The sequence below is a fragment of the Rhinichthys klamathensis genome, unplaced genomic scaffold (assembly GCF_029890125.1).
Source record: "Rhinichthys klamathensis goyatoka isolate OS25496 unplaced genomic scaffold, OSU_Roscu_1.1 h1tg000200l_1, whole genome shotgun sequence".
In the NCBI taxonomy this organism is placed as follows: Eukaryota; Metazoa; Chordata; class Actinopteri; order Cypriniformes; family Leuciscidae; genus Rhinichthys; species Rhinichthys klamathensis.
In genome coordinates this window covers 822,501-844,977 of record NW_026606726.1, presented here as the reverse complement: position 1 = coordinate 844,977, position 22,477 = coordinate 822,501, and the positions used below count along the sequence as shown (strand labels likewise).

The 22,477-nt window shown below is 37.5% G+C and overlaps 1 protein-coding gene and 1 long non-coding RNA gene across 5 annotated transcripts in view; both read left to right on the top strand.

Annotated features, from left to right (window-relative positions):
* LOC130096592 (cAMP-specific 3',5'-cyclic phosphodiesterase 4D-like) overlaps window positions 1-22,477 on the top strand; it is a 336,854-nt gene that overhangs the window by 86,285 nt on the left and 228,092 nt on the right. The window lies entirely within an intron of this gene.
* On the top strand, window positions 17,803-20,376 carry LOC130096596 (uncharacterized). Its single transcript, XR_008808198.1, has 2 exons — window positions 17,803-17,933; window positions 20,002-20,376. It is a non-coding gene; the product is annotated as an uncharacterized LOC130096596 (long non-coding RNA).

Here is a 22,477-nt window from a genome sequence, read left to right as displayed (position 1 = left end):
GATTTTCTGTCACTGATTACACGGTATTGCTGACTTCAGAGGTTTTTGTCTCTGGAGTTGTTTTCAACCCGAACATATCTTGATGAACTCAGTGGGGGTCGAGCAGAGGTGGATTTTTACTCTTAAATACAGAGAACACTTTGTCCTGTGGGCTTTCTGGGCGGGCTGGCCTCATCCCCCAATATATTGCTTATAAGGAGTAATGCCAGTGTTGGGTTTCATTCCCTGAGTGCAGCCCAGAGAGATCATTGTTAGGACTGAGTTGTGCTAATCCAGCAGGATAGATAGAATCTGAGAGCTTTCTGTCCCTCCATTGACAGTCTACGCAACTACCACTTTTAAAGTCCCACTGAAGTGCCTTGAAACGCGCGGCGTTGTATGATGATTTGACGCAATTTCCACTGAAACAGGAAGCTAAGGCGGGACATATTGAATGACCCCTCCCCCTTTTCAAATAGCCAATAGCGTTCAGTCTAACTCACAGACTGCAAGTCGTACTTGACATTAACAGCACCGTGGAAGCGAATCCGAGCGAATTAGATTCAATAGAGGTGTGAACTGTGAATAAATTCTAGCCATTTCGTTCTTAACCAACGTACAGTTGGAAAACGGAATAAAACTCAAGCGTTTGAGCAACCGAACAACCCATATTGCTCCGTGACGTGTCAACGGTCGCTTTGGCCTGGTGGTATAGCATAGGAGGCGGAGCTTAAAATTCTAGAGAGCATTTGATTGGACAGAAGATGTGATGAGAAGCTGAAGTCCGCGGTGATCTCATAAAAATCTCTGATCCATTTTAGCGGAAGTGAGAGACTGTAAGTTTTGAATACTTATCTCCTAAATGCGAATTTTTGTCATTGTTTTGGATCACACAAGCTTATTCATAACCTTAAGGCTAACATATTCATACTAAAAGCTAAACCTAAATTTTGATTTCAGGGGGCCTTTAAGCTCCAGAAAGGTAGTAAAGACATAATTAAAGTAGTCCATGCGACTCCAGTGATTTAACCTCAATTTTATGAAGCGACACGAGTGCTTTGTTTGTGCAATAAAAAAACATAATTTACCACTTTATTTACAAAATATTAATTTCCAAAGCACGTTCACGGAACGTCTGCTCTCGCATCAATGCAACACGCATGCGTCATGGTTCTCTCGTGAACGCGGTTTGGAGATTAATATTTTGTAAATAAAGTGGTCTTTTTTTGCATAAACAGCACTCGTGTCGCTTCATAAAATTCATGAAGTCACATGGATTAGTTTAATGATGTCTTTACCTTTCTGGAGCTTGAAAGTGGTAGTTGCGTAGAGTAGACTGTCAATGGAGGGACAGAAAGCTCTCAGATTTCATCAAAAAGATCTTCGTTTGTGTTCCAAAGATGAACGAAAGACTTACGGGGGTTGGAACGATATGAGGGTGAGTAAATTATGACAGAATTTTCATTTTTGGATAAACTAAACCTTCACGTTTTGAAAACATTATTTCTTAATGTTCTCTGAAAATTCAATGAAAAGTAAAAAAAATACAAAAATGGTGTGCACATCCCAAACGTCCAGTTTTTAAAACTTTCTTTGGGTTATGCAAATGTAAATGGAACATTCAAATGTATAATTTTGGAAAAATGATGGGAATGTTACTTTTGAATGTGTTCTTAACGTTCTGAAACAAGTAGTAATGTTTAAAAAACATTAGACAATCATCCAATCAAAACATTTCAGAAAATAACATTTAATGAAGGATGTGTAAATAATACTTTTATGATAACAATTTGACAACATTATTAAAGACTGGATAACTCTGAACATTCTATTAAGAACTCGAGAGAACCTCGACAGAATGTTAGCCAAAGTTCTGAGAACGTTCCCTGTTATCTGGGTAGACAAATAGACACAATTCTTTGGACAGAAGAACAAAACGCATCTGTCACCCATTGGTCTGGATATTGTACAGTTTTGGCAGATTTGTGTCATGTATGTTACACCATTATTCAAATACACTTCCTTTCTGGAGGATAATTGCTGTCAAAAGTCAGTAATGCTCAGGAGTTAAAAGGTCAGTACTATGCATTAGAAAGTGCACTTAGTCTAATTAAACTAGCTTCAACCAGTGTGGGACTCAGTTTTTCATTGGTTTCTGCTGGGGTTGTTTGTCAGATAGACATGGTTGTATTTGGGGGGGTATGACCCTGTGACCGGTGCACCCAGGCGCTTGCATTACTTTCTAGCTAAAATTAAACATCAGATTTATGAGTATTGTGTAACAACATTATGTCTCATCAGGGTCAAGGGCAGGTCCAACTACAGGGTCTGTACTATAGAGTTGTCCCTGTGAATGGTTGTCTAATTTGCAGCAAAGTTATGGCTGTGTTTCTACACAAACTCTGGATAATTTACTTCTGTCCATCTACTGGAATGTCGCTGGTGAGAAATAATAACAATATTAATATTATTATTAAATGTTTTTGTAGTCTGAATTTAAGATGATCACAAGTCATTTTTTTGCAAATTTGGCAAAGCCATCTATTTTAGCCAGTTAGAAGACATTGTCTTGGTGACTAATCACCAGAATCTGCAACACAAAACACTCTTACACCGGCCCCGGGTTAGCTGGTCATCCTTACTGTTAATTCCCGGTCGAAGTTCCCATTCTTGCTGAATTTAATTATTTTGCTCTCCTAATATTACTTGAGCAAGTTTTAAATGCATGACCCTTGCCATGGAAGCTGACACACAAGCTATTGAGCCCGTAGGGCAGTCTGTCAGCTTATTGACCAGAGATTCTCAAGGGAAATTCTAGTGCTGAAATATCCTGGTCACTGTAACTAGCTTCCCTACACGCTTTAACCGAGCCTCTCTTTGGATTTATGGAGGGAAAGTGAATGTTTACAAGTTTTACTTCATTGATCTTGAAGATGCTGTACAGTTAGTTCTTGGTAGAGAATGAAAGTGATGCAAACAAGGGCTGTCAAATAAAATTTCAAATTTCAAATGTTCGTTGAATTTAAAAATAACATACACATTCGAATGCATTTGAATTTTTGGTGTGTCAAGATGCGCGAGACATGATGATGGGTTAACTGACGCGGCGTGTTTTTGTTAGCTTATCCAATTTACAGCGTTGCGGCTGCGTTGCTAATTTGAAAAAAATCGGGAAAAGGCTTCTCGCTGACGAAAACCCTCTTAGATCGTGGGAAACATCGTGCAACGACACACTTGACCAAACCTGCACATCGGTCAGATCAAGATGAGCGTGTGTGTTCATCAGCTGGAAACACTGTCAGCAGAAAGCGCTCAGCACTCGCTGCACATCAAGATGAGCGTCTGGTGTTTTTGATGAACTTTATGTAGATGTAGTGAGTAGAAGTGAGTGTTTCTGTTTGCTATTTATGCAGTTTGCTATTTAGTGTTCATTACGCGTCTGTTGAAGCGTGTTTTCTCAGGTTAGATGCACGAACACAGTTTTATGCACTATTGTAACCTAATTTTCCTTGCATGCACATTAAGGAAATTATCATTTAATTTAGAACAATTGATTTAAAAGTTAATGCACTTTAAAAAAAGTGAATGTCATTTAATTTCAATAAAAGATGCGATGCTTGATTTGGTTTATATTTGTTTTTTTGCGCTCGCTTGCACCCTCTTGTGGTCATCGGTGACAATACAGTACTTTTTTCCCTCTAACCTTTAGAATTCGAATATATTTCGAATTTCGCTAATATTTAATAAAGAAATTCGAATTTAGCTTTTCAGCCATTTTGACAGCCCTAATGCAAACAGAGGGAAAAGGCAACAGTTGTGTCTTGACATAGCAAGATGGCATTTTTATTAGCAGGTGAGGATGGCTTTGCTGTCAATAACACTATTGTTTTGTTATAACAATGACCCATCATACCACCTGAGCATCATCTGTGTGTCTGCGCCTCTGTAATTTTGCAGTATGAGGTTGGCTCGCATTACACCAGAATAATTTCCTCCAGTAATATGTTGAGCTGGAGACAACTGATGGATTTTGACAGCATAATAAATCATTGAAGATCTGCATCCCAGGGCCAAACTTATAATTTGAGAGCAGACTTGCTGTGCATGATGGGAAGGACCAGATATTATTATACAGGCTTCATCATTTTAGGCTAATCATCTTGAGAGATTTTGGGCACTTGAATGGTGCTTTGCAGAGATACTTCAAGTCATGTGAAGCTGCTTTAGGGAGGCCTGTCCTCTTAAATCTCTTCACAGAAAGCTAATTTAAAAGAACAAACCAAACATAAGGCTGTAGCTTTGACATGGTCAGTGTCGCTGTGTAATGAAGAGTCCAGCTGGAGCTGAGAGGAAAAATAAACCTTCCTTTCTATTTTTTTACGTCAGTCATCTTGGAGTCGAGAGACTGCTGATGCTCTTGTAAAAGTGGGAGTTTCTAGACTCTTCACACTTCTCAAGTAGTGCTACTACCTTCTCAAGTGCTAATTGAAAGCACGACTGACTATCAACAGCAACACGCTTGAATAAAACTCGCTCTGGGTGTATGCCATTAGTAGCGTGGTATTCTTAAAGAGTACATAACACACACAGTTTCTGCCAATCTCATGTTAATCTTGAGTATCTATAGAGTAGTATTGCATCCTTCATATCTCTGAAGAGTCTTTAGTTTGATCAGATTTATAAAAGACAGACTCACTCACATAAGCAGACACTACTGCTATTTATAAAGCACATTTCCTGTTATTAATTATAAAACCATTTGGTTCGTTGGGTCTGATTGCTTTCACACCTCAAGCGAACCTTCCCAAGAGTTCGTTTGCAATCGGGCCGAGAACATCTCGTTCAGGCGATCTCAGAGTGGTTGTTTTGGTGCGGATCCGAGCGCGATTGCCATAAATTAACCGAACCAAGGGAGAAAACGCACCTGGTTCTGAAACAAACACTCAGGCGTGAAAGAACACTTAGAATAAACAAATGGACACTTATGGGGAACAGCTAAATAAATGTATTTAAACACACACAATACATCATTGCATTATCCCTGGATAACTTGATTCACTATATTCGTGTTGTTTATAAATTATATGCACTTGCATGCCGATTGCCAACAAAACACAGACATTTGATGCAGTTTAACTCCCCGCCCAGTTGGGACCGCTCCATGTTTCAGATGTTATAAAACATTTGTCACCGAAAAACGTAACTGCATCCACTGTTCCCCTAACGCCGGGATCTTTGGGAAGCTGAACAGGGTTATCTTTCCCTCACAATAAAAAACACACTTCTTTGGTAACCTTGTTGATTTCGTGGGCTAAAAACAAAATGTCAAATCTTTTTTCGAGCAACGAACGAAGCATGTTGGTGAGCGGTGCTTTTAAAGTGATGATACACAAGGCAACTTTTTGGGCAATGTTGCCATCAACGGGCAACCAGATGAGACACAGGGCCCACGACTGATCTAAATTATCCAGATAGAAATGTATTGCCCATTTTCAATGTGAAAGTGCCCAAGCAATCTGTTTTATTTTTTCCCAAATTCCGTTTTTTCCGTTTCAATCAGGGTCCGAAATTAACTTTTTGGCTCACCTGCCACAGGGACTGATAGATGAAAAAATCCACCAGCCAAGCATATTTTTTACCGGCCAAAAACAGCCTTTTGGGTCACATTTACATTAATTTATATATAGGCTATATTTAAACATTTTGTCATATTTCTGGTCTATTATTTACACACATATTACACAATTTACACACATTAAAATTATATTTTTGTAGTGGTGCCTATATGAAAATAGTTCTGTACAAATTAAATGTATTAATTGTATATTTAATAAAATATATGCAATAATAATATATTATAATTATTTCAAAAAAATATTTAGTTTTACTCTGCCTATTTTTTTCTCTCCATTTACTCTGACTGATCCGATCAGTAACTGAAGGACTGGAAATATCAGTTGTTTTAACCATTCATTAAAATGAATCGGTTCAAAGGAGTCATTAGTTCGCGAATTGGACGTGTCATTATCGGATGTGTTCGCGTTGTGTGATTATCCTGGCAGCAAGGACATCCCTCAAGATTTGTGTCAACACAGAAAACATTTCATCACTGGATAGTAGGGGTGTAACGATATTTGAACCGAACCGAAAAACCGCGATACACCACCCACGATGCGTATCGCGATACTCTCATGGCGAACCGAACACGCCCCGCCCCCTGCTGCCCCGCCCAGCCCCGGCTCATTCACCTCATGTGTTATGTGTACACAACGAATACAGGGCTGTTGCCTAACCACCATTAACCACATATAATCGCAATAAGCTCAGTGTTTTGTTACTTTTGATAATAAGCAAGGTGTAATCTTTCAAATTATGTCTATTTGATCACGAAATGCAAACAATAAATGCCGTTTTGGCGCTCTTAGATGTGGCGTGACAGATATCACTGTATGCATGCGGCAGCGCGGAGCGCGATCATCTCTTCCTCAGTTACAGAATAAACATGAATGGACACCCGAAGGTATGTTGAAAGATACAGTATACTTACTGAAAGGCATCAAAACTCGTGTAAACACTCAATCAGTGTTTCAACAGCGGAAATACGTCAATAAAACGCTTAGTTTTTCACATAGCTTTATATTTACCTCAGGCAAGTCATTCAGTGTCCACAGCTTGCTGGTTTGCTAACTCTTTCACTAAATAAATGCTATATATTAGCCTATATATTATATTTTACTTAACCTGTTTATGATATCTTGATTATTTAATGTATGTTTAAAATAGTTGTCATGAAAATAACAGCAACTGTGTAAATTATTATATAACAATAACAAATTAGAGTAAAAACATGTTAATGCAAAAATTGCCTTATGTGCAGTTTATATGTTTTCATACAATTTGTTATTTGAGTGTTGATTATTATTATATCATTTAGGCTAAAAGTCTAGGCTCTGTTGTTAAGCTTTAATGTTATAGTAATGTGCAAGTAAGGGCTGTAGTTTGCAGCATTAGCAGATAATTTTGTTATCCTTGAGAAACGTTTACTTGTAATTGAATTAATTTAAAGACAAGGACACAATTTGTTCATTAAAGCACTGTTTAATAAAAAATAAAAGCAATTTTAGCTTTCTAAACCCCCCCACCACACCGAAATGAACCGAACCGAACCGAGACCTCAAAACCGTGGGACGAACCGAACCGTCAGGTTTGTGTATCGTTACACCCCTACTGGATAGGTTTTTTCGTCTATTTAAAGTGTGGTTTATGTCAGCTGAATGTGCGGAACGCTTCAGAGAAGATAAGGTATTTTAGCACAATTCACACCCAGCGGTAAATCAGGAAAAAAAAATTCCGAATGCTCCACATGAAACTATGGTCTTCCGACCTTTTACTATCGTGTCGATTTATTTTGATTAATATGTGACAAGGAGAGAGAGCAAGACAGCGCTAAGGAGATGGTGAAGCCTTGTTTATATACTTTCGCCTAGCTCCGAAAAGAAAAAGTGCGTGCGCGCGACCGGAGCTCTTTCTCTCTCTGCTCGTGCTTCAGTTGCGCCCTGTCACACGCACTACTGTCGTCTACATTACTCACAGATCAATTAAGACTATGGCGGGACAAAAATTAGCTTTGTAGCAGGAGCATCGATAAGAGGACTCGTTAACGTTAACTCGTTACATTACGATTTTGGTATGAACATTCACCTGCCAGTGGGGCGGATAGCCTTTTGAGATTTACTCGCCAAACGGAAAATCTACCCGCATTTGGCGCTTGGCGGGTGTTAATTTCGGACCCTGGTTTTAATTCTTGCAATTTTTTGGGAATTCAGTTTTTTTTACCCTTTACTGTTATTTTAGTTGTAAAAAGAGTGTGCCTTTAATGTTAATGATTAAAATGTACACAAATTTATTTATTTATTTATTTATTATTACAGGGACAGTGCATATTAATTAACATTGTTGCCAATATGCCAGAATTAGCCAGAAGGCTATTTTTCATCTGCAGGACAGATGTTAAAAGTCACCCTAAAAGAGAATATAAATTGCATATAAAAAAATAACAAAAAATTGTACAATACATTTAGTAAGAGATCCTATTATGTTAAAAAAAATACAGTCGAATTACAGCAAACCAGCAATCAAACAAACATCTGACAAAGACATAACATATACACACACACAAGGCAAGAAGCCTAGAGAAATGTGTTAATGTTGACAGCTCTGAAATTCAAGAAGCCATTTCTTTAAATGGTTCTTAAATGTACAATAAGTTTTTAGATTTCTGATTGCTAAAGGATTTGCGGTTGCGGTTCCATTCAGTAGCAGCTCGAACAGAAAAAGAAGTATGACCAAAAACAATAGGAATGATCTTAAATTTATTGAGGTAACAGAAATTTGCACCTCCACGAATTAACACTTCATAAAAGTCACGTGCGAACTGCTCGGCTCAGTACTGAGGGCTTAGCGTCGAGTTTCTTAACTTTTTCGCCGAGGAAAGCAGAGCCGTGGAGAGCTGCTTCTTCGCCATGCTTTCATTGTTTTGATGCCGTCATTGGAGCTGAAATGACGGGAAGGGATGTGTCGCCCAGATTTGCTTCACCCTGTTTGCATTTTCCCCAGACATACGTTCTTCTCCCACACAAAAACAGAAATTCATTCCAAATATGTAAAATTACGCGTTACAGTTTTTTTCGATTGCTAAACGACAGTGAGCACAACTGGAGCTACATGTGCTAAACTCTAACTACAGTCTGCACTACCAACAGTCCCCTGAGCTAAACAGTTCACACATCACCTGCAAAACTCAATCCAAGCAACACAACTCTTAACACACGGCTCAACACAGGCTCAGAGCTGCCAAACACTACACAACCCTCACTGAGATAACACACACTGTCCCTCAGAACACACTGAGAGGAAAAACACTAGCATCAAACACCAATACAGAAAATACAAACTTTTCATCTTTACAGTTTGAACAATTTCAGTGACTTCATACAAAGTAATATTTTCTTCAAAGAAAAGAGTGGCATTCTTTCACATGATTTATTTACAGTTTTTAGAACATAACAATTCTTTAAGGTAAATGAAAATGAGCAGTTTGCTTCAATAATCTGTAGTCATTTATGGAATTACAGCAATGAGAAAAAAAAGGTAGAAACTAAAAGTACATACTGTAATTCGAACAAATAATTGAGCCTTTCAGCTGAAAGTGCAGTCATCAGTGTGTGAAAGGCACAAGGCTGAAATCTGTTCTGTTTTGAATGTGTGGTTCACAGTTTTGACAGCAGTGTGTTAGCATTTGAACAAAGTGCAGTAAATCCACAGTGTTGTGGAGGTTGTGGTTAAAGTCATGGGATAAGTGTGTAGAGTTTTGCAGACTGTCGTTAGAGTTTAGCACATGTAGCTCCAGTTGTGCTCACTGACGTTTAGCAATCGAAAAAAACTGTAATAGGCCAATTTCGCGATTCCGTCCGCGATTCCGTGATTGCGGAAATTATAGTGCCCTATACAAGGAATTACAATGGAAAAACCGTTCCGAAACGTATCCACTGTATTCCTGTGAGCTTACTGCCTTTTGAATTATGGGTGGCATTTTCGGTTTTGGGAACTTCCATTTAAAAAGACTGAAATGAATCATTTCCAATCATAAGGTTGTTCTACAAATAAAGTAGCCTGGTTAAAACCAGACCATTCTCAGTTGTAACTGAGTTATGGTCTGGCAAAGTGTCATAGACAAATCATTTCCAGAGGGGCGTCACCAACGGACGTCGCGGATAGACCTAAACCCAATCAGAGTGGGGCTGAAATGATTCATCGAGTTACTCGATTAACTCAATTACAAAAATTCCTCGAGGCAAAAACTCTGCCTCGAAGCCTTGTTAAATTCCTATGACGCGCACTATACGCACAGGGATCTATACTATAGAGTATAGATGTTCATATAGGAGAGTAAAGATGTTCATAAACGGCAGAGAATGTCTAAAGTTTGGGATCATTACATACTTAAAAAGGAAGAGAACAAGGTGCAATGTGTCTACTGCAAAGTAGACCTGGCATACCACAACAGTACGACTTCAATGATTCATAGTGCTGCACGATTAATCATATCGCAATCGTAATCGCGATGTCAAGCCTATGCGATTATATGATGCAAAATACTGCGATTTTATATGAAATAAACAAATTAGGCCTGTTAACGCAGCATCTGTTATTTTTTTGTCATCCTTTGCCTAGTGTTACATGATCCCGCTCTTATTCATGCGAATGCTTTAAACCATTCAGCGAGACGAGTCAAAAGAGCGCGCGCTGCCTGTGTGTGTCCTGACTGAAAGACGCGCGCCAGTATCATGCGCGTGCACAGACCGCGCGCCAGAATACAGTTCTCTTTCCGCTTGAAGTGAACAAACAATAACACACACACACACATTTGTTGAGTGTCTTCATAACATAAGAGTAGTCTTATGATGGTCGTAAAGAGTTGTGAGAGAATAAGGTGCGTGTGAGATCCGCGTCTCTGTCAGCAACTCTTAAAGGGCCAGCGTCCAATAATGCTTTCTGTCAGTAAAGTTAATCAAAGAACAAAGGGAACAGAGAAAAACACTCACTGCTCTTGACCAAAGAACTTGTGTAGCTTTAAATAGGATTTTAGTCCATATAATTTATAGTTTATGCAGCGCAGACTGTTTGATAACTTTATTAAATTTCTGTATATGTCCTACCTGTTAGACAGGAAGAGCACAGGTAAATATGACATTTACAGTTTTTTTTCAATCGCTAACAAGCGCTTACCCATACTTCAGATACTTTTTCTAAACTCTTAACACAGACTCACACCTACAAAACACAATTGGCCAAATGGTTAATTTTCTTCTCAAAAACACATTTTGTTAAATATATACTAACTCTTCATTTCAAAATAGAACACATCTTTCTCTGCACACACTAACTTGACCAAAACGCTGGAAATCTGAATCAAAATGAAATTATTCTGTTAAAGAATAACACTTGTTTTCACTTCACAAGGTACATGCAGTCAATCGAAGTACACCAGGTTTCAAAATACTGGCTATTGTTGACATTACAATAACTGCATAGACTTTGATGTTTCAGTTTTACAGGTATTTGCATGCAAAACATGCAATCCAACCTTTTTACACTAAATTTCTTGGTTGGGAACTGTATGTCCACATGTACAGTAATGTTCACATTCAAAAGCATTCTAGTAAAAAGCAAATCAGTTTTTTTCCCTTTACTGTTTACAACAGGAGGTACAGTAGAAACACGGTATGATAGAACAGAAAAAGTTTTACAGTATTGCTTACAAAAAAAGCACAAAATTACTGTATCTAATCTCTGCGATCTTCAGGGTTAGGCCACATGTTTTCATCAAATATTGCACTTCTGCACCTCTCACTGCATCTCTCACTGCACCTCTCACTGCTCCTGCTATTCTCCCTGGGCCCCTTGCTCTTACTCTTCCTCGTCCAGACATTACAGTGTTTGTCTTTTTCTGTTTCTGTTTTCAAAAACATCACTCCTCAAAGTCCTAATTTTACTGTATAAGTGTCAATGTAATAGAAAAAAATTGTGTAATTTTGGGTTGGCCCAATTTACCCAACATAAATCAGCTGTGTGTCAATTATTCAATTGTTTGTTTATTATTTTGCTGAGATATATTGTTTTTGAACTGATATCATTGCAGGAGCAGAGGTTTTTATACTGTATCTAAGGTTTGGAATATTGTTTTTGCTATTGTGGGATGGTGTGTGTTAGCATTCGCAAATACTACAAAAACAATCCATAATTTTGTTGGGAGGTATAACTTGTCTGTTAAGAAAATGTAAGCATTGTGGAAATGTGTTCACTGACTGCATATTGTGTGAAAACGACATGAAATGTGTGAATGGTATGGCCACAATAGACCGATGCTGTGCTAATTGTGTTTAGAGTTTTGAAAATGTGACTACTGGTTGGACAAACGCTTGTTAGCGACTGAAAAAAACTGTATTATGGGTTTATGTGAGGATTGTTTGAAGTTCACTTAAATTAAAATTAAATTAATTTTTATCCAGACATCAATGTCTTATTGATCATTATAGGTGTTATCAATCATTTAGTTGTTGTTGCTAGTTTGAGTTGAGAAATACACATTTCAGAATTATCACTAATCTGTGTGTGCATTTTGCTTTAGAACCAAGGAAGTTGACTCATTAAACCATTTGTTTATTATATCGCAATCGCATATCGCAATATTGACCTCAATAATCGCAATATGACATTTTCCCCAAATCGTGCAGCCCTAATGATTCAGCATCTGAACCGAAAACATCCACTCCGTGCTGTTTCACCAAGCGTCGCTGAAACAAGGTAAACTAATGGTGTTCACACCGAACGCGGATAGAGCGTCAAATACACGTTTATCACGTCCAGTTAGACGCTTGAACATTCGCTCGAGTTCAAATTTTTCAACTTGCGCGGAAGACGTTCGCGGCAAACGCGTCTCCCAATTCGCGTCAGTCGCGACGCCCGGCGCGAATGATGCGTCTATTCGCGTCTTTGCATTGACTTTGTATGTAATCTACTCGCGCAAATAATTAAATTTGCGTTCGGTGTGAACACACCATAAGACTATGATACATTGATGTTCGCTGAATTTAATCCCATACTGTATTTGTAGCGATGTCGTGATGCGGTTTGACTAGATATGATGTTTAGCTTTGATGTTTTTAAGTAGTAAACGTATTCACGTTCAATTGCAAGAGAGTATTGCCTAAAAAAAGAACCCCTTCACACACACACACACACGCACCCTCGTCTCTCTCACGCGCCAGTCAGATCAATTGCGGCAATGCATCAAATATGCTTAAACTTTAATGTAGCCATGCAACAATAATTTCAGCATGCATTCACTGTATACACCGCGACGTGATGGAGGAACAAATATTGTATTGCAGTCTTTGGGAGACCTTGTTTGTATGTCACGTCTTCCAAATAGTTACAGACAACAACAAAAAATGAAATTCCCCAGTCTGCTTCTCCAAATCCACTCGTACTTTTGGGGAAGACATTTTAATCGGCTACCAAAGTAATTGAGCATAGAACATTGTTGGCACTTATACTAAATGGGTAAAAATTGCAATAAATAGGCTTAGTTTTGGAGCCAAATGTTGGAGTTGGAATAAATAGCAGGTTTTTTTTGTTTGTTTTTTGATAAACAAAAGCCAAATGTTTGATCATTTTACAGCCACATCATTTTCGTTATGCATTATTTGTTTTGGTTGTTTAAAAACACAACAAATGTTTTATCCAATTACTCGATTAATCGATCGATTAAGTGCTAGATTTAGGGCTGCAACTAACGATTATTTTGATAAACGATTAATCGGACGATTATTTTTCGATTAATCGATTAATCAGATAGAAAATTCAATTCGATTTTTTTGTTTATTGACTAAATAAAACCCGGTTACACTTTATTTTAAGGTGTCCTTGTTACAGTGTAATTATATATTTAAGTACAGAGTAATATTAAGTAACTACATGTACTTACTATAGGAATAGGGTAGGATTAGGTTGAGGGTTAGTTGCATGTAATTATGCATAATTTACTGTTATTACTACAGTAAGTACATGTAACATATGTAACAAGGACACAGTAAAATAAAGTGTTACCTAAAACCCTAAATCAGGATATTTATGTGTAAAAGTGTACTTTAAAAAGTGCAAAAGCCACACATTGAGTTTTAGTAATATCAATATTTGCATTGTTTTTAATGATAATTGCTGATGGCAAGTTGACAACCATGATTAATGTAAAAAAAAACAAAACAAAACATTTATATCCAACATATTGTTTTAACACAATTTTTGTTAAAACAAATTTACACAGACATGTTGTTCAGATGTGAAGATGTAAACTAAAAACATCTAAAATATATAATTCATTTAATTTTTATTTAAAATTAATTGAATTATAAGGATACATTGATAAAATAAATATAGAAAGACTGAAAACAAGCGTGTGAACGTAGAGCTGCAGTAGATCGCGTTTGAAAAACAATTAAAACTTAATAGTAGACAAATGCTGTAAATAGAGAACGTAATGGAGGTACGCAGCAAGTTAACAGGCTTGATTAAGGCGAGACACGGCAGGCAAAAACATCGTTTTTTTTTCATTGGTCAATTTTGAGATTTTGGGCTATTTGTCTTCAATAACATGTCTTCTTTCAGACTTGTGCTGAAAAAAAGTCCAAAATACACATTTAGGTATTTATTTTACTACACTTTGTCTGTTTGCGTGTGTAGATTTCACATAAATTCATCAAAAGTTGGCGTTCTAAATCATCCCTCTGCTCCGCGGTCGCGATCTGCACCCTGTCATCACACACACCGTTAGAAAGCTCTCTCTCTCCTTTGCAACGCTATCTGATCCAAATATGGTCATTTCCTGTTTATCAGCAACCAATCTTGAAAGTAAAACCAGCGATTTAACTCGAAATGCACATCTCATTGGCTGATGTCAATTTCTGACAACGTGATTCGTTCAGAATCATCACGTGACGCGCTCTGACATTATATACATGCATCACATAATACTATACTTTACACGCTATATATACAAAACAATTACATTACACAACACATTTCAGTTTTTGTATAATATAATTACTATATAATACTTACCAAATCTGTAATTGTGGGATCCTAAAGTGGTTGTGAGTTCCTCAGGCAGAAACATATTCACCTGTGTGATGGACTGTTGAAGTGTTGTTTTGGATGTTATGATCAGTGATGGATGAAGCAATGATGAGTTTTGGATGTTAAACAGTGTGATACATTGATTTTACTTGGACCTAAAGCATATTTTGTCTGTAATTCATGGCTTTCAATAGAAATTAGTGGAATTTTGCCATACAAATCTTTAAAGGCCGTTTTCTCAAAATGAGTTTTTTCTCACACTCCTAGTGACGATTTTCCACTTCAGTAGCACCTACATACACCAAACTTTACAGTCCTATTCCTAACTATATTGTGAAGGTTTGTTCAGAGGGATTTGTTGATATATAATTTTTGGCCTGATTTATATGACATTTTATGCCTAAAAATAGGGCGGAAATCAATTTTTTAAGACTATTGGCAGTATTTTCTGATTTACAGGGTAACAAAAGGAGATATTCATAATCCCCTCTGAAAATGTCTTTTCCTTGAATATATCAACAAAATGCAACAATAATTTTGAACCTTGTTTTTTTCATCTTCAAAAAACGTCACTTCAAAATATAGGCAAATTAGCGCATATTTAATTAGATATAGCCTGATTAGCATATTTAAACAAAAAATTACAAAAAACTTGCAATACATTTTTTTCTCCAATTCATGTGAGTAATCAACTGGTAAAGTTTCATGGTGATATCTGTAAGTTAAATTTTTTAGCCTATTCACCTGTAGTGTCTCGCCTTAAAGGAAAAATGATGCATTAGTGCCCAAACATTCGCTGAAAACCACTGAGTACAGTAACTAAAACAATCTTTTACTGCTGCTGTTATTAACTGCCTTTATATTCAGTGCTTCGCTTTGTAAAGACCGTTTTAATTTAATATTTCTGCGGTAGCACTATTTTAATCCATCACTTATGTTGCGAGCGAACTGATTGCGCAACCTGATGCTCGAGACAAAATACAGACATCCCAAGTCTCCCGGAAGTTCTGGGAGTCACCCGCATATTGATAGCGGCTTATGCGGCTCCCTGATGCCCGCAAATTAGTTCAAACTCCCGGGATTTGAGCGCGCATGCGAGACAGAAGAGACTGTGCTCCAAACCGTGTAGCGCGAGCGCGCGGCAGAGCGACGGAGGGAGAGAGACCTTGCGTGTGTGCCTCATGAAGCGCGTGTAAGACAGAGAGCATCCTGATTGGCCTGTTTCAACCAATCACCAGTAAACGCTCCCCGTGACGTAAGCAGACCAACTAATCGATAATGACATTCGTTGACAACGATTTTCATAATCGATTATTATCGATTTTATCGATTAGTTGTTGCAGCCCTAGCTAGATTAATCGATTACAAAAAGAATCGATAGCTGCAGCCCTAAATCAGAGCGATGAAGGAGATGACGTATGCAGAGCGGCGGAGAAACATCTCCGAGTGTTGTTCTTTGCTCGGTTTTTAACTAAAAGGAAACGTTCAAATGGCTTAAAACAGACGCGATAGCTGATTGGAACGAGTGATGTTCGACGGCGGCATCCATCTTTGTAATGTAGGCTACAAAATCTGCTTCAAAATCCCAGCGCTGTCGTCATCGTGTAAAGCCCGCCCCAACGTTTCTGATTGGTGCCTCGATTTCGGCGGATTGGAAATGGGCTTGAATGAGCTCTTTGCCAGACTAACTTTCAGAGCAAATCTAAATTTGCCGGAAGTTGTCTGGGTTTTCCCAGGCTACAAATAAAGCTGATCCGTCAGTTTGACTGAGTGATTTATTTTCAGACATCATGAGAATAACGTAACACTTGGTATTTTACCGTGACATGTTATAGAGTGAGCCTTTCACTGATTGTTTATGGACGTTACACCCATAATTGGCACAGAAATACTCCGTCATGCGTCCAACTCGTTTGTTTGAAACTTTGGCCATGTTTAGCATGAGAATCTAACTCTTTAATCGTGTAAATAAGTCAGAATGCATTAAAATAGCATTAGACATCCCCTAAAAGCTAGCAAATGCACTTCTGAACAATCCTTAGACCTGCTTTGTATTCCTCTGAATGTTGCCAGACTTCTAGATCTTTTGGGAAATCAATACACCGCTGAATGCTTGTCTTAAACCACAAAAAGAAGATGGATGCTAGAAGTATTTTAAATAATTGAGTGCTATTGTTTTGGCACACAGTGTATGGTTCTTTTCACTGGTTGGCTTTTGTTTGGTGTGACGGTGCTGTCATAGTTGTGTTCGTTATTATTTTGTAACATTATTGTCTAATGTCACTTTTTTTCTGAACGATTTGATCCTTTTGTACTGAGGTTGTGTTCGCAGGCGGCTCTTACAGTATAAGATGGATGACTCTCAGTAACACCATCTGTTTGTCTTGTGTACAGGAGCTGGATGGCATGTTACTCTTCCTCATGCACTTCTCTGACAGAAAACACATTGTTTGACGTCTGTATTTTTCAGCGACTATCCATCAGAGAGTCAAGCTTATGATGAAATTATAGATTCTTAGTTAATGACAGTGTTCAAAATTAACTTGTTGCCTCTCAAGTATAAAGTTTGGGGTGAGTATGATTTAAAAAAAGAAATTAATACTTATATTCAGCAAGGATGCAGTAAATTGATCAAAAGTGACCGTTTTACAGTTTTCTTTTAAACATTTATAATGTTACAAAAAGATTTCTGTTTCAACTAAATGCTGTTCTTTTGAAATATCAAATGAATCCTAAAAAAAATGTTTCACTGTTTCATAGCGAGACTAAAATATGACGAGATTTCCCGTTGAGTGAAAAGCTGTCTCCCGATCTCGCCATGACTGAGCGTGAGGGTGAGATTACAATACAATATTCCACCGCTACTGTACACTCACATTCGCCTAAACTATCGTTTTGCTGTTTTTATAATAAATAATAACCATTATAAACGAATGTAAAAGTCTGCTCTGCTCATCCAGCACGAGTTGCCGTTGCAATCAGTGCAGCACGAATCACAGTTCACTGTTCGCGTGACGATGGCGGAGGATTCATTGCGCAACATAGACTAAACGTCTGATAAATGTCTTATCTTGTAAAAATGCACGTTCAGCACCGCTGCTCCCTATACACGCGCGATCACCAATTTGAAAGTAAAACACAAGCTCCCTAATGTGCATTGCGCACAAATTAGGCTTCATTGTCCGTCTCCCAATACCCATCTCTGGACTGTTTATTTGCGGCTATGGTCTCTGTTTGCACTTCGAATATTTAGAGCAGTGGTCACCAACCTTTTCAAGCCTAAGATCACATCCCAAGTCCAAATGTAAACCAAGATCTACCACTTGCAGAAAATTATGAAAAAACAAGGCCACAATGTAGTTCTACTTTGACATTCTTTGTTGCCTGTTAGTCACTAGGAAAATATTTATTTAACTATACAAATAGTATATAACTATACAAACTGTCAACTATAATTCAACATTTTCAACAGTAATATAACATTGTTAAGTATATATCCACAGGCTTATTACTCATATATAAACACACTAATCAGTCAATTACAGGCCTAAGCCAATAATGTACTGTTTCATTTTCCCTTTTAAAACATAGGCTATTTCAAATCAAAATGGTAAGTGCAACTAGCATACCAATTATTATGACAACAGTCATCCTTCAATTCTTCAAAAATATTTTCACACAAATTACAGACCTACTACTATTCATTACCTCAATAATCAATCAATTACAGGCCTAAAACAGTCATGTACAGGACTGATTCTCTTTCCCTTTTCCAACAACATAAAACACAGATCTCCTTTTAACAATAGCCAATAAAGGGTTTTTCCTGGCTCAAAATGAGGCGGAGGTGGTAAAATCGGGGTCCGGGGTCCTGCCCCCCGTGAGAAAAATTTGTACATTTTAAAGATAAATTCATTAATCTGGTGCACTTTGAGTCACTCGAATCTGTTGTTAAAAATAAAAAATAATCCACCCGCCAACCACCCATATTCTTTGATTTAGATATCTGCATCTGATCATCACATTACAATTATTCAATTAAGCATGATAATATGGTAACATATCACACTGAAGTAGGCTGATTTAAAATTAACATTTATTTAAATTAAAAGTTCTTCTTTTGGCAAAATTACATTTCCTTTATAGCCTAAACAGAGGCTTTAGCCTTTAAACTTAAACTTAAATACCTTTAAACTTAAATTGTCAATGTTTCATTTTTGAAAACACTCTTATCGGAATAATTTTTTGTACCTTTATAAAGGGCATTTTCCCCCTAATTTTATTTAATGTACTGGTATGCTCTAAATTTCATTTCAAATTCTTACATTTTATCAATACATTCAATTAAAATAATAAGACAAGGCTGTTACCAATCAAATTTAATAATTTACATTGAAAAATTAAAACTGTGTTAAATGAGATTATGAGATTGTTTTGAATATTTTTTGAATATACAAATAAGGAATGTTGAAAAGAATGATACTTTGAAACTAAACCGCCAGTAGAAGCGGCAGGCGGCCGTCTTAATGAGCGAGTCATTGAGTCATTCATTCAAACGATTCGTTCAAACGGCTGATTGATTCAGAATGAGGCGGTTTAATAATGGGTAAGGTTAATTGAATCTTTGACTCGAGCGATTAGGTCAAAACGCTGAATCCTTCAGTAATGAATAATGGATGAGTGTTGCTAGCTGTGAGATGCGCTGGTTCTGTTGTCTGGAACTATTTTCGCTGCTGAAACAGAACAAAAACAGTAATTACGTCTAAAAATGTAAGTAACTTAATTTTAACTATTTGTTTATTGAACTGTTATGAAATCAATATCTTGGTTTCAATCGTGCTTGCATTCAGGAAAACAGCACTCTGGTCGTGTGTAGTCTATAACGTTATATTGTTTCTTAACTATAAATTTGACGGAGGCGGCCGCCTCATAATTGTCTATGCAGGAAAACCCCTGCAGATTTCAAACTAGCAATAGCCTACTCCCTCACCGTTGTGCCATCGTTTCGTTAGTTTGCATATCGATGTGAGCGCAGTGTGAAGTGGCTGAGCTGGTTAAAGCGTGAAGCCTTGTTTATACTCGACGCGTCCGCATGAGCCAAAAATGACGTCATTGTAACGGCGCGCGCGCCTCCGCATCCCCTAGACACCATTTACTACACACAGTAGGCTCACACATGGTGCATTTTTAATTAATAAATAATAATGAATACAAATATTGGTGTTTTTTCTCTGATTTTGAAAACTCTTCGCGATCGACTTAAAATGCTTCCAAGATCGACTTATCGATCGCGATCGACGGGTTGGTGACTCCTGATTTAGAGAGTACTGTAATGTCTTAAGGACAACAGACATGGGAGGCTCTGTTTCTGAACTTATAATCGGAACACAAGAACAACATAGAGACAAACACACCAGCCTCGTTTCTCTCTACCTTTTCCGAACTCGCCATATTAACCCTATAACTGCTGGTGCAAAATAAAACAGCAATTTCAAAACAATTATAAAGAGTCTGTGTGCTAACTTTGATTATGGTTGCACTTGCACTTATTGTTTGCACTTCAGACTTCAATGAGTTCAGTTAGGTCACACACAGCCTCAATCAGAAGTTCTGAAAGCTCTTAAATGTACAGTAAGGTCTGAAGAGACTCATGTGAAATCAAACAGGAGAAAAGCCAGTCAATAAAAACCTTTTACAGTGCTTGTATATTGTTTTCTTTCAATGCATTTGATCATTCATACTCATAAAGTAGACCTGAAATGACATGCATTAGAAGATTATTAGTTAAAAAATTGCAAAATGCACCTGCATACTATTTTTCCAGTCATGAATTTAGTCATTGAGGATTTCTGAAAAATTGTGCAAAAATCTCGTCTCGTCTCGTTCTCGTGAACTCAATCTCGTGTCTAGTCTCGTCTCGTGAGATAAGCGTCTCGTCACACCCCTACTGTTTCATCAAAAATATGAACTCTTTTCAACATTGATAATAATCATAAATGTGTCTTGAGCATCAAATCATCATATTAGAGTGATTTCTGAAGGATCATGTGACACTGAAGACTGGAGTAATGATGCTGAAAATTCAGCTTTGATCACAGGGATAAATTACCAGTTATTTTAAATTGAAATAATATTTCACCATTTTTACTGTACTAAATGCAGCTTTGTTAAGCATGACAGACTTCTTTCAAAAACATTAGAAAAATCTTTCCAACCTCAAACTTTTGGACCAGTGTACATGTTATACTGTAAATCATTGCAATAAATCTGTTTTGTCCCAATTAATTATTTATTCAAACGAAACAATTTATCATAAGAATCGGCAATTACTTGCCTTGATATTGTAGTTACTTATTTTGGGTATAGGGCCATATTCTTGTGGGCAACACATTCAAAACAGTCTTAAGTATGTTTCCAAATTACATTATTAATTGTTTCTTTGCTTTTCTTCTACAGCTTGTTATGAGTGTTGGGTGATGTGCCAAAGATCAGACGTGTACAAATCGGTCGTTGTTTCCGATAAGCCTATAAACTAAACTAATTTAAACACATTTGATTGGCCATTACATCTATATGTTCGGACGTTACATTCTGGTATTGCATTCTGGGAAAGTTAAGTGTTCTTCCAACCTAGTCATCTATCCGTAAGGAAGACATTTTGAAATGTTTGAAGAACATTTTCTAGTTTCTAAAAATTACCGTTCTGAATTTCTTTGTTCAGTTGCAATTTCTAAAAGTCATATTGTCCAGTGGCCAGTAGTTCTGTTTTTCTTCTTCTTCCCAAAGCCAACTGTTACTAGCCTTGGCTCCTGGTGAGTGTTAATTTTGTACCCTCTTGTTCATCTACGTCAGGTCATCTTGATTTCTCAAAGGGTGTCTCTCATTAGTTCCAACTCAATTTTCTCATTAACACTGATTGCTACATGGCCTGGGGAACAATAGTTAAGTGAGTGTGAGTGTGTGACAATAGTTAAGTGAGTGAGTGTGTGTGTGTGTGTAAGAGTGAGTGAGAGTGAGTGAGTGAGTGATTGTGTATCCAGTAACCTGGGAAAAATATTCTGCAACATCATTAATAAACGACTTGTCAAATTCCTTGATGACCACAATATTCTGCATAAATGCCAAATTGGTTTTTTGCCAAATTGCCGCACAACGGACCATATATTTACACTCCAGACTCTAATTGATCAAGAATTAAACATTAAGAAAAGAAAGGTATATGCCTGTTTTGTTGACTTCCAAAAAGCCTTTGATTCCATCTGGCACGAGGGCCTCTTCTACAGACTACTTGATAGTGGCATTGGAGGAAAAACATATGATTTGATTAAGAACATGTATACAAAAAGTGAATGTGCCATAAAGATTGGAAACAAACAAACAGCGTTCTTCTCCCAGGGCCGGGGAGTGAGGCAGGGATGCAATCTCAGTCCAATTCTCTTCAATCTATACATCAATGAATTAGCAACCCAATTAGAGAGTTCCACGGCACCTGGCCTCACCCTGAACAACACTGAGATCAGAGGTCTGCTGTATGCAGATGACTTAGTGTTACTCTCACCTACTGAAGAAGGTCTGCAGCAGCACCTTAACGTCCTGCAGAGATTCTGCCAGAGCTGGGCCCTGACAGTCAACACAGTAAAGACTAAGATAATGATCTTTCAGAAACAATACAGAAACCAGGTTACACACAATTTCTATTTGGACACCACTAAATTACAACACACAAAAAACTACACTTACCTTGGCCTCGACATTACATACACAGGCAACCTCAACATGGCTGTGAAAGATCTGAGGGACA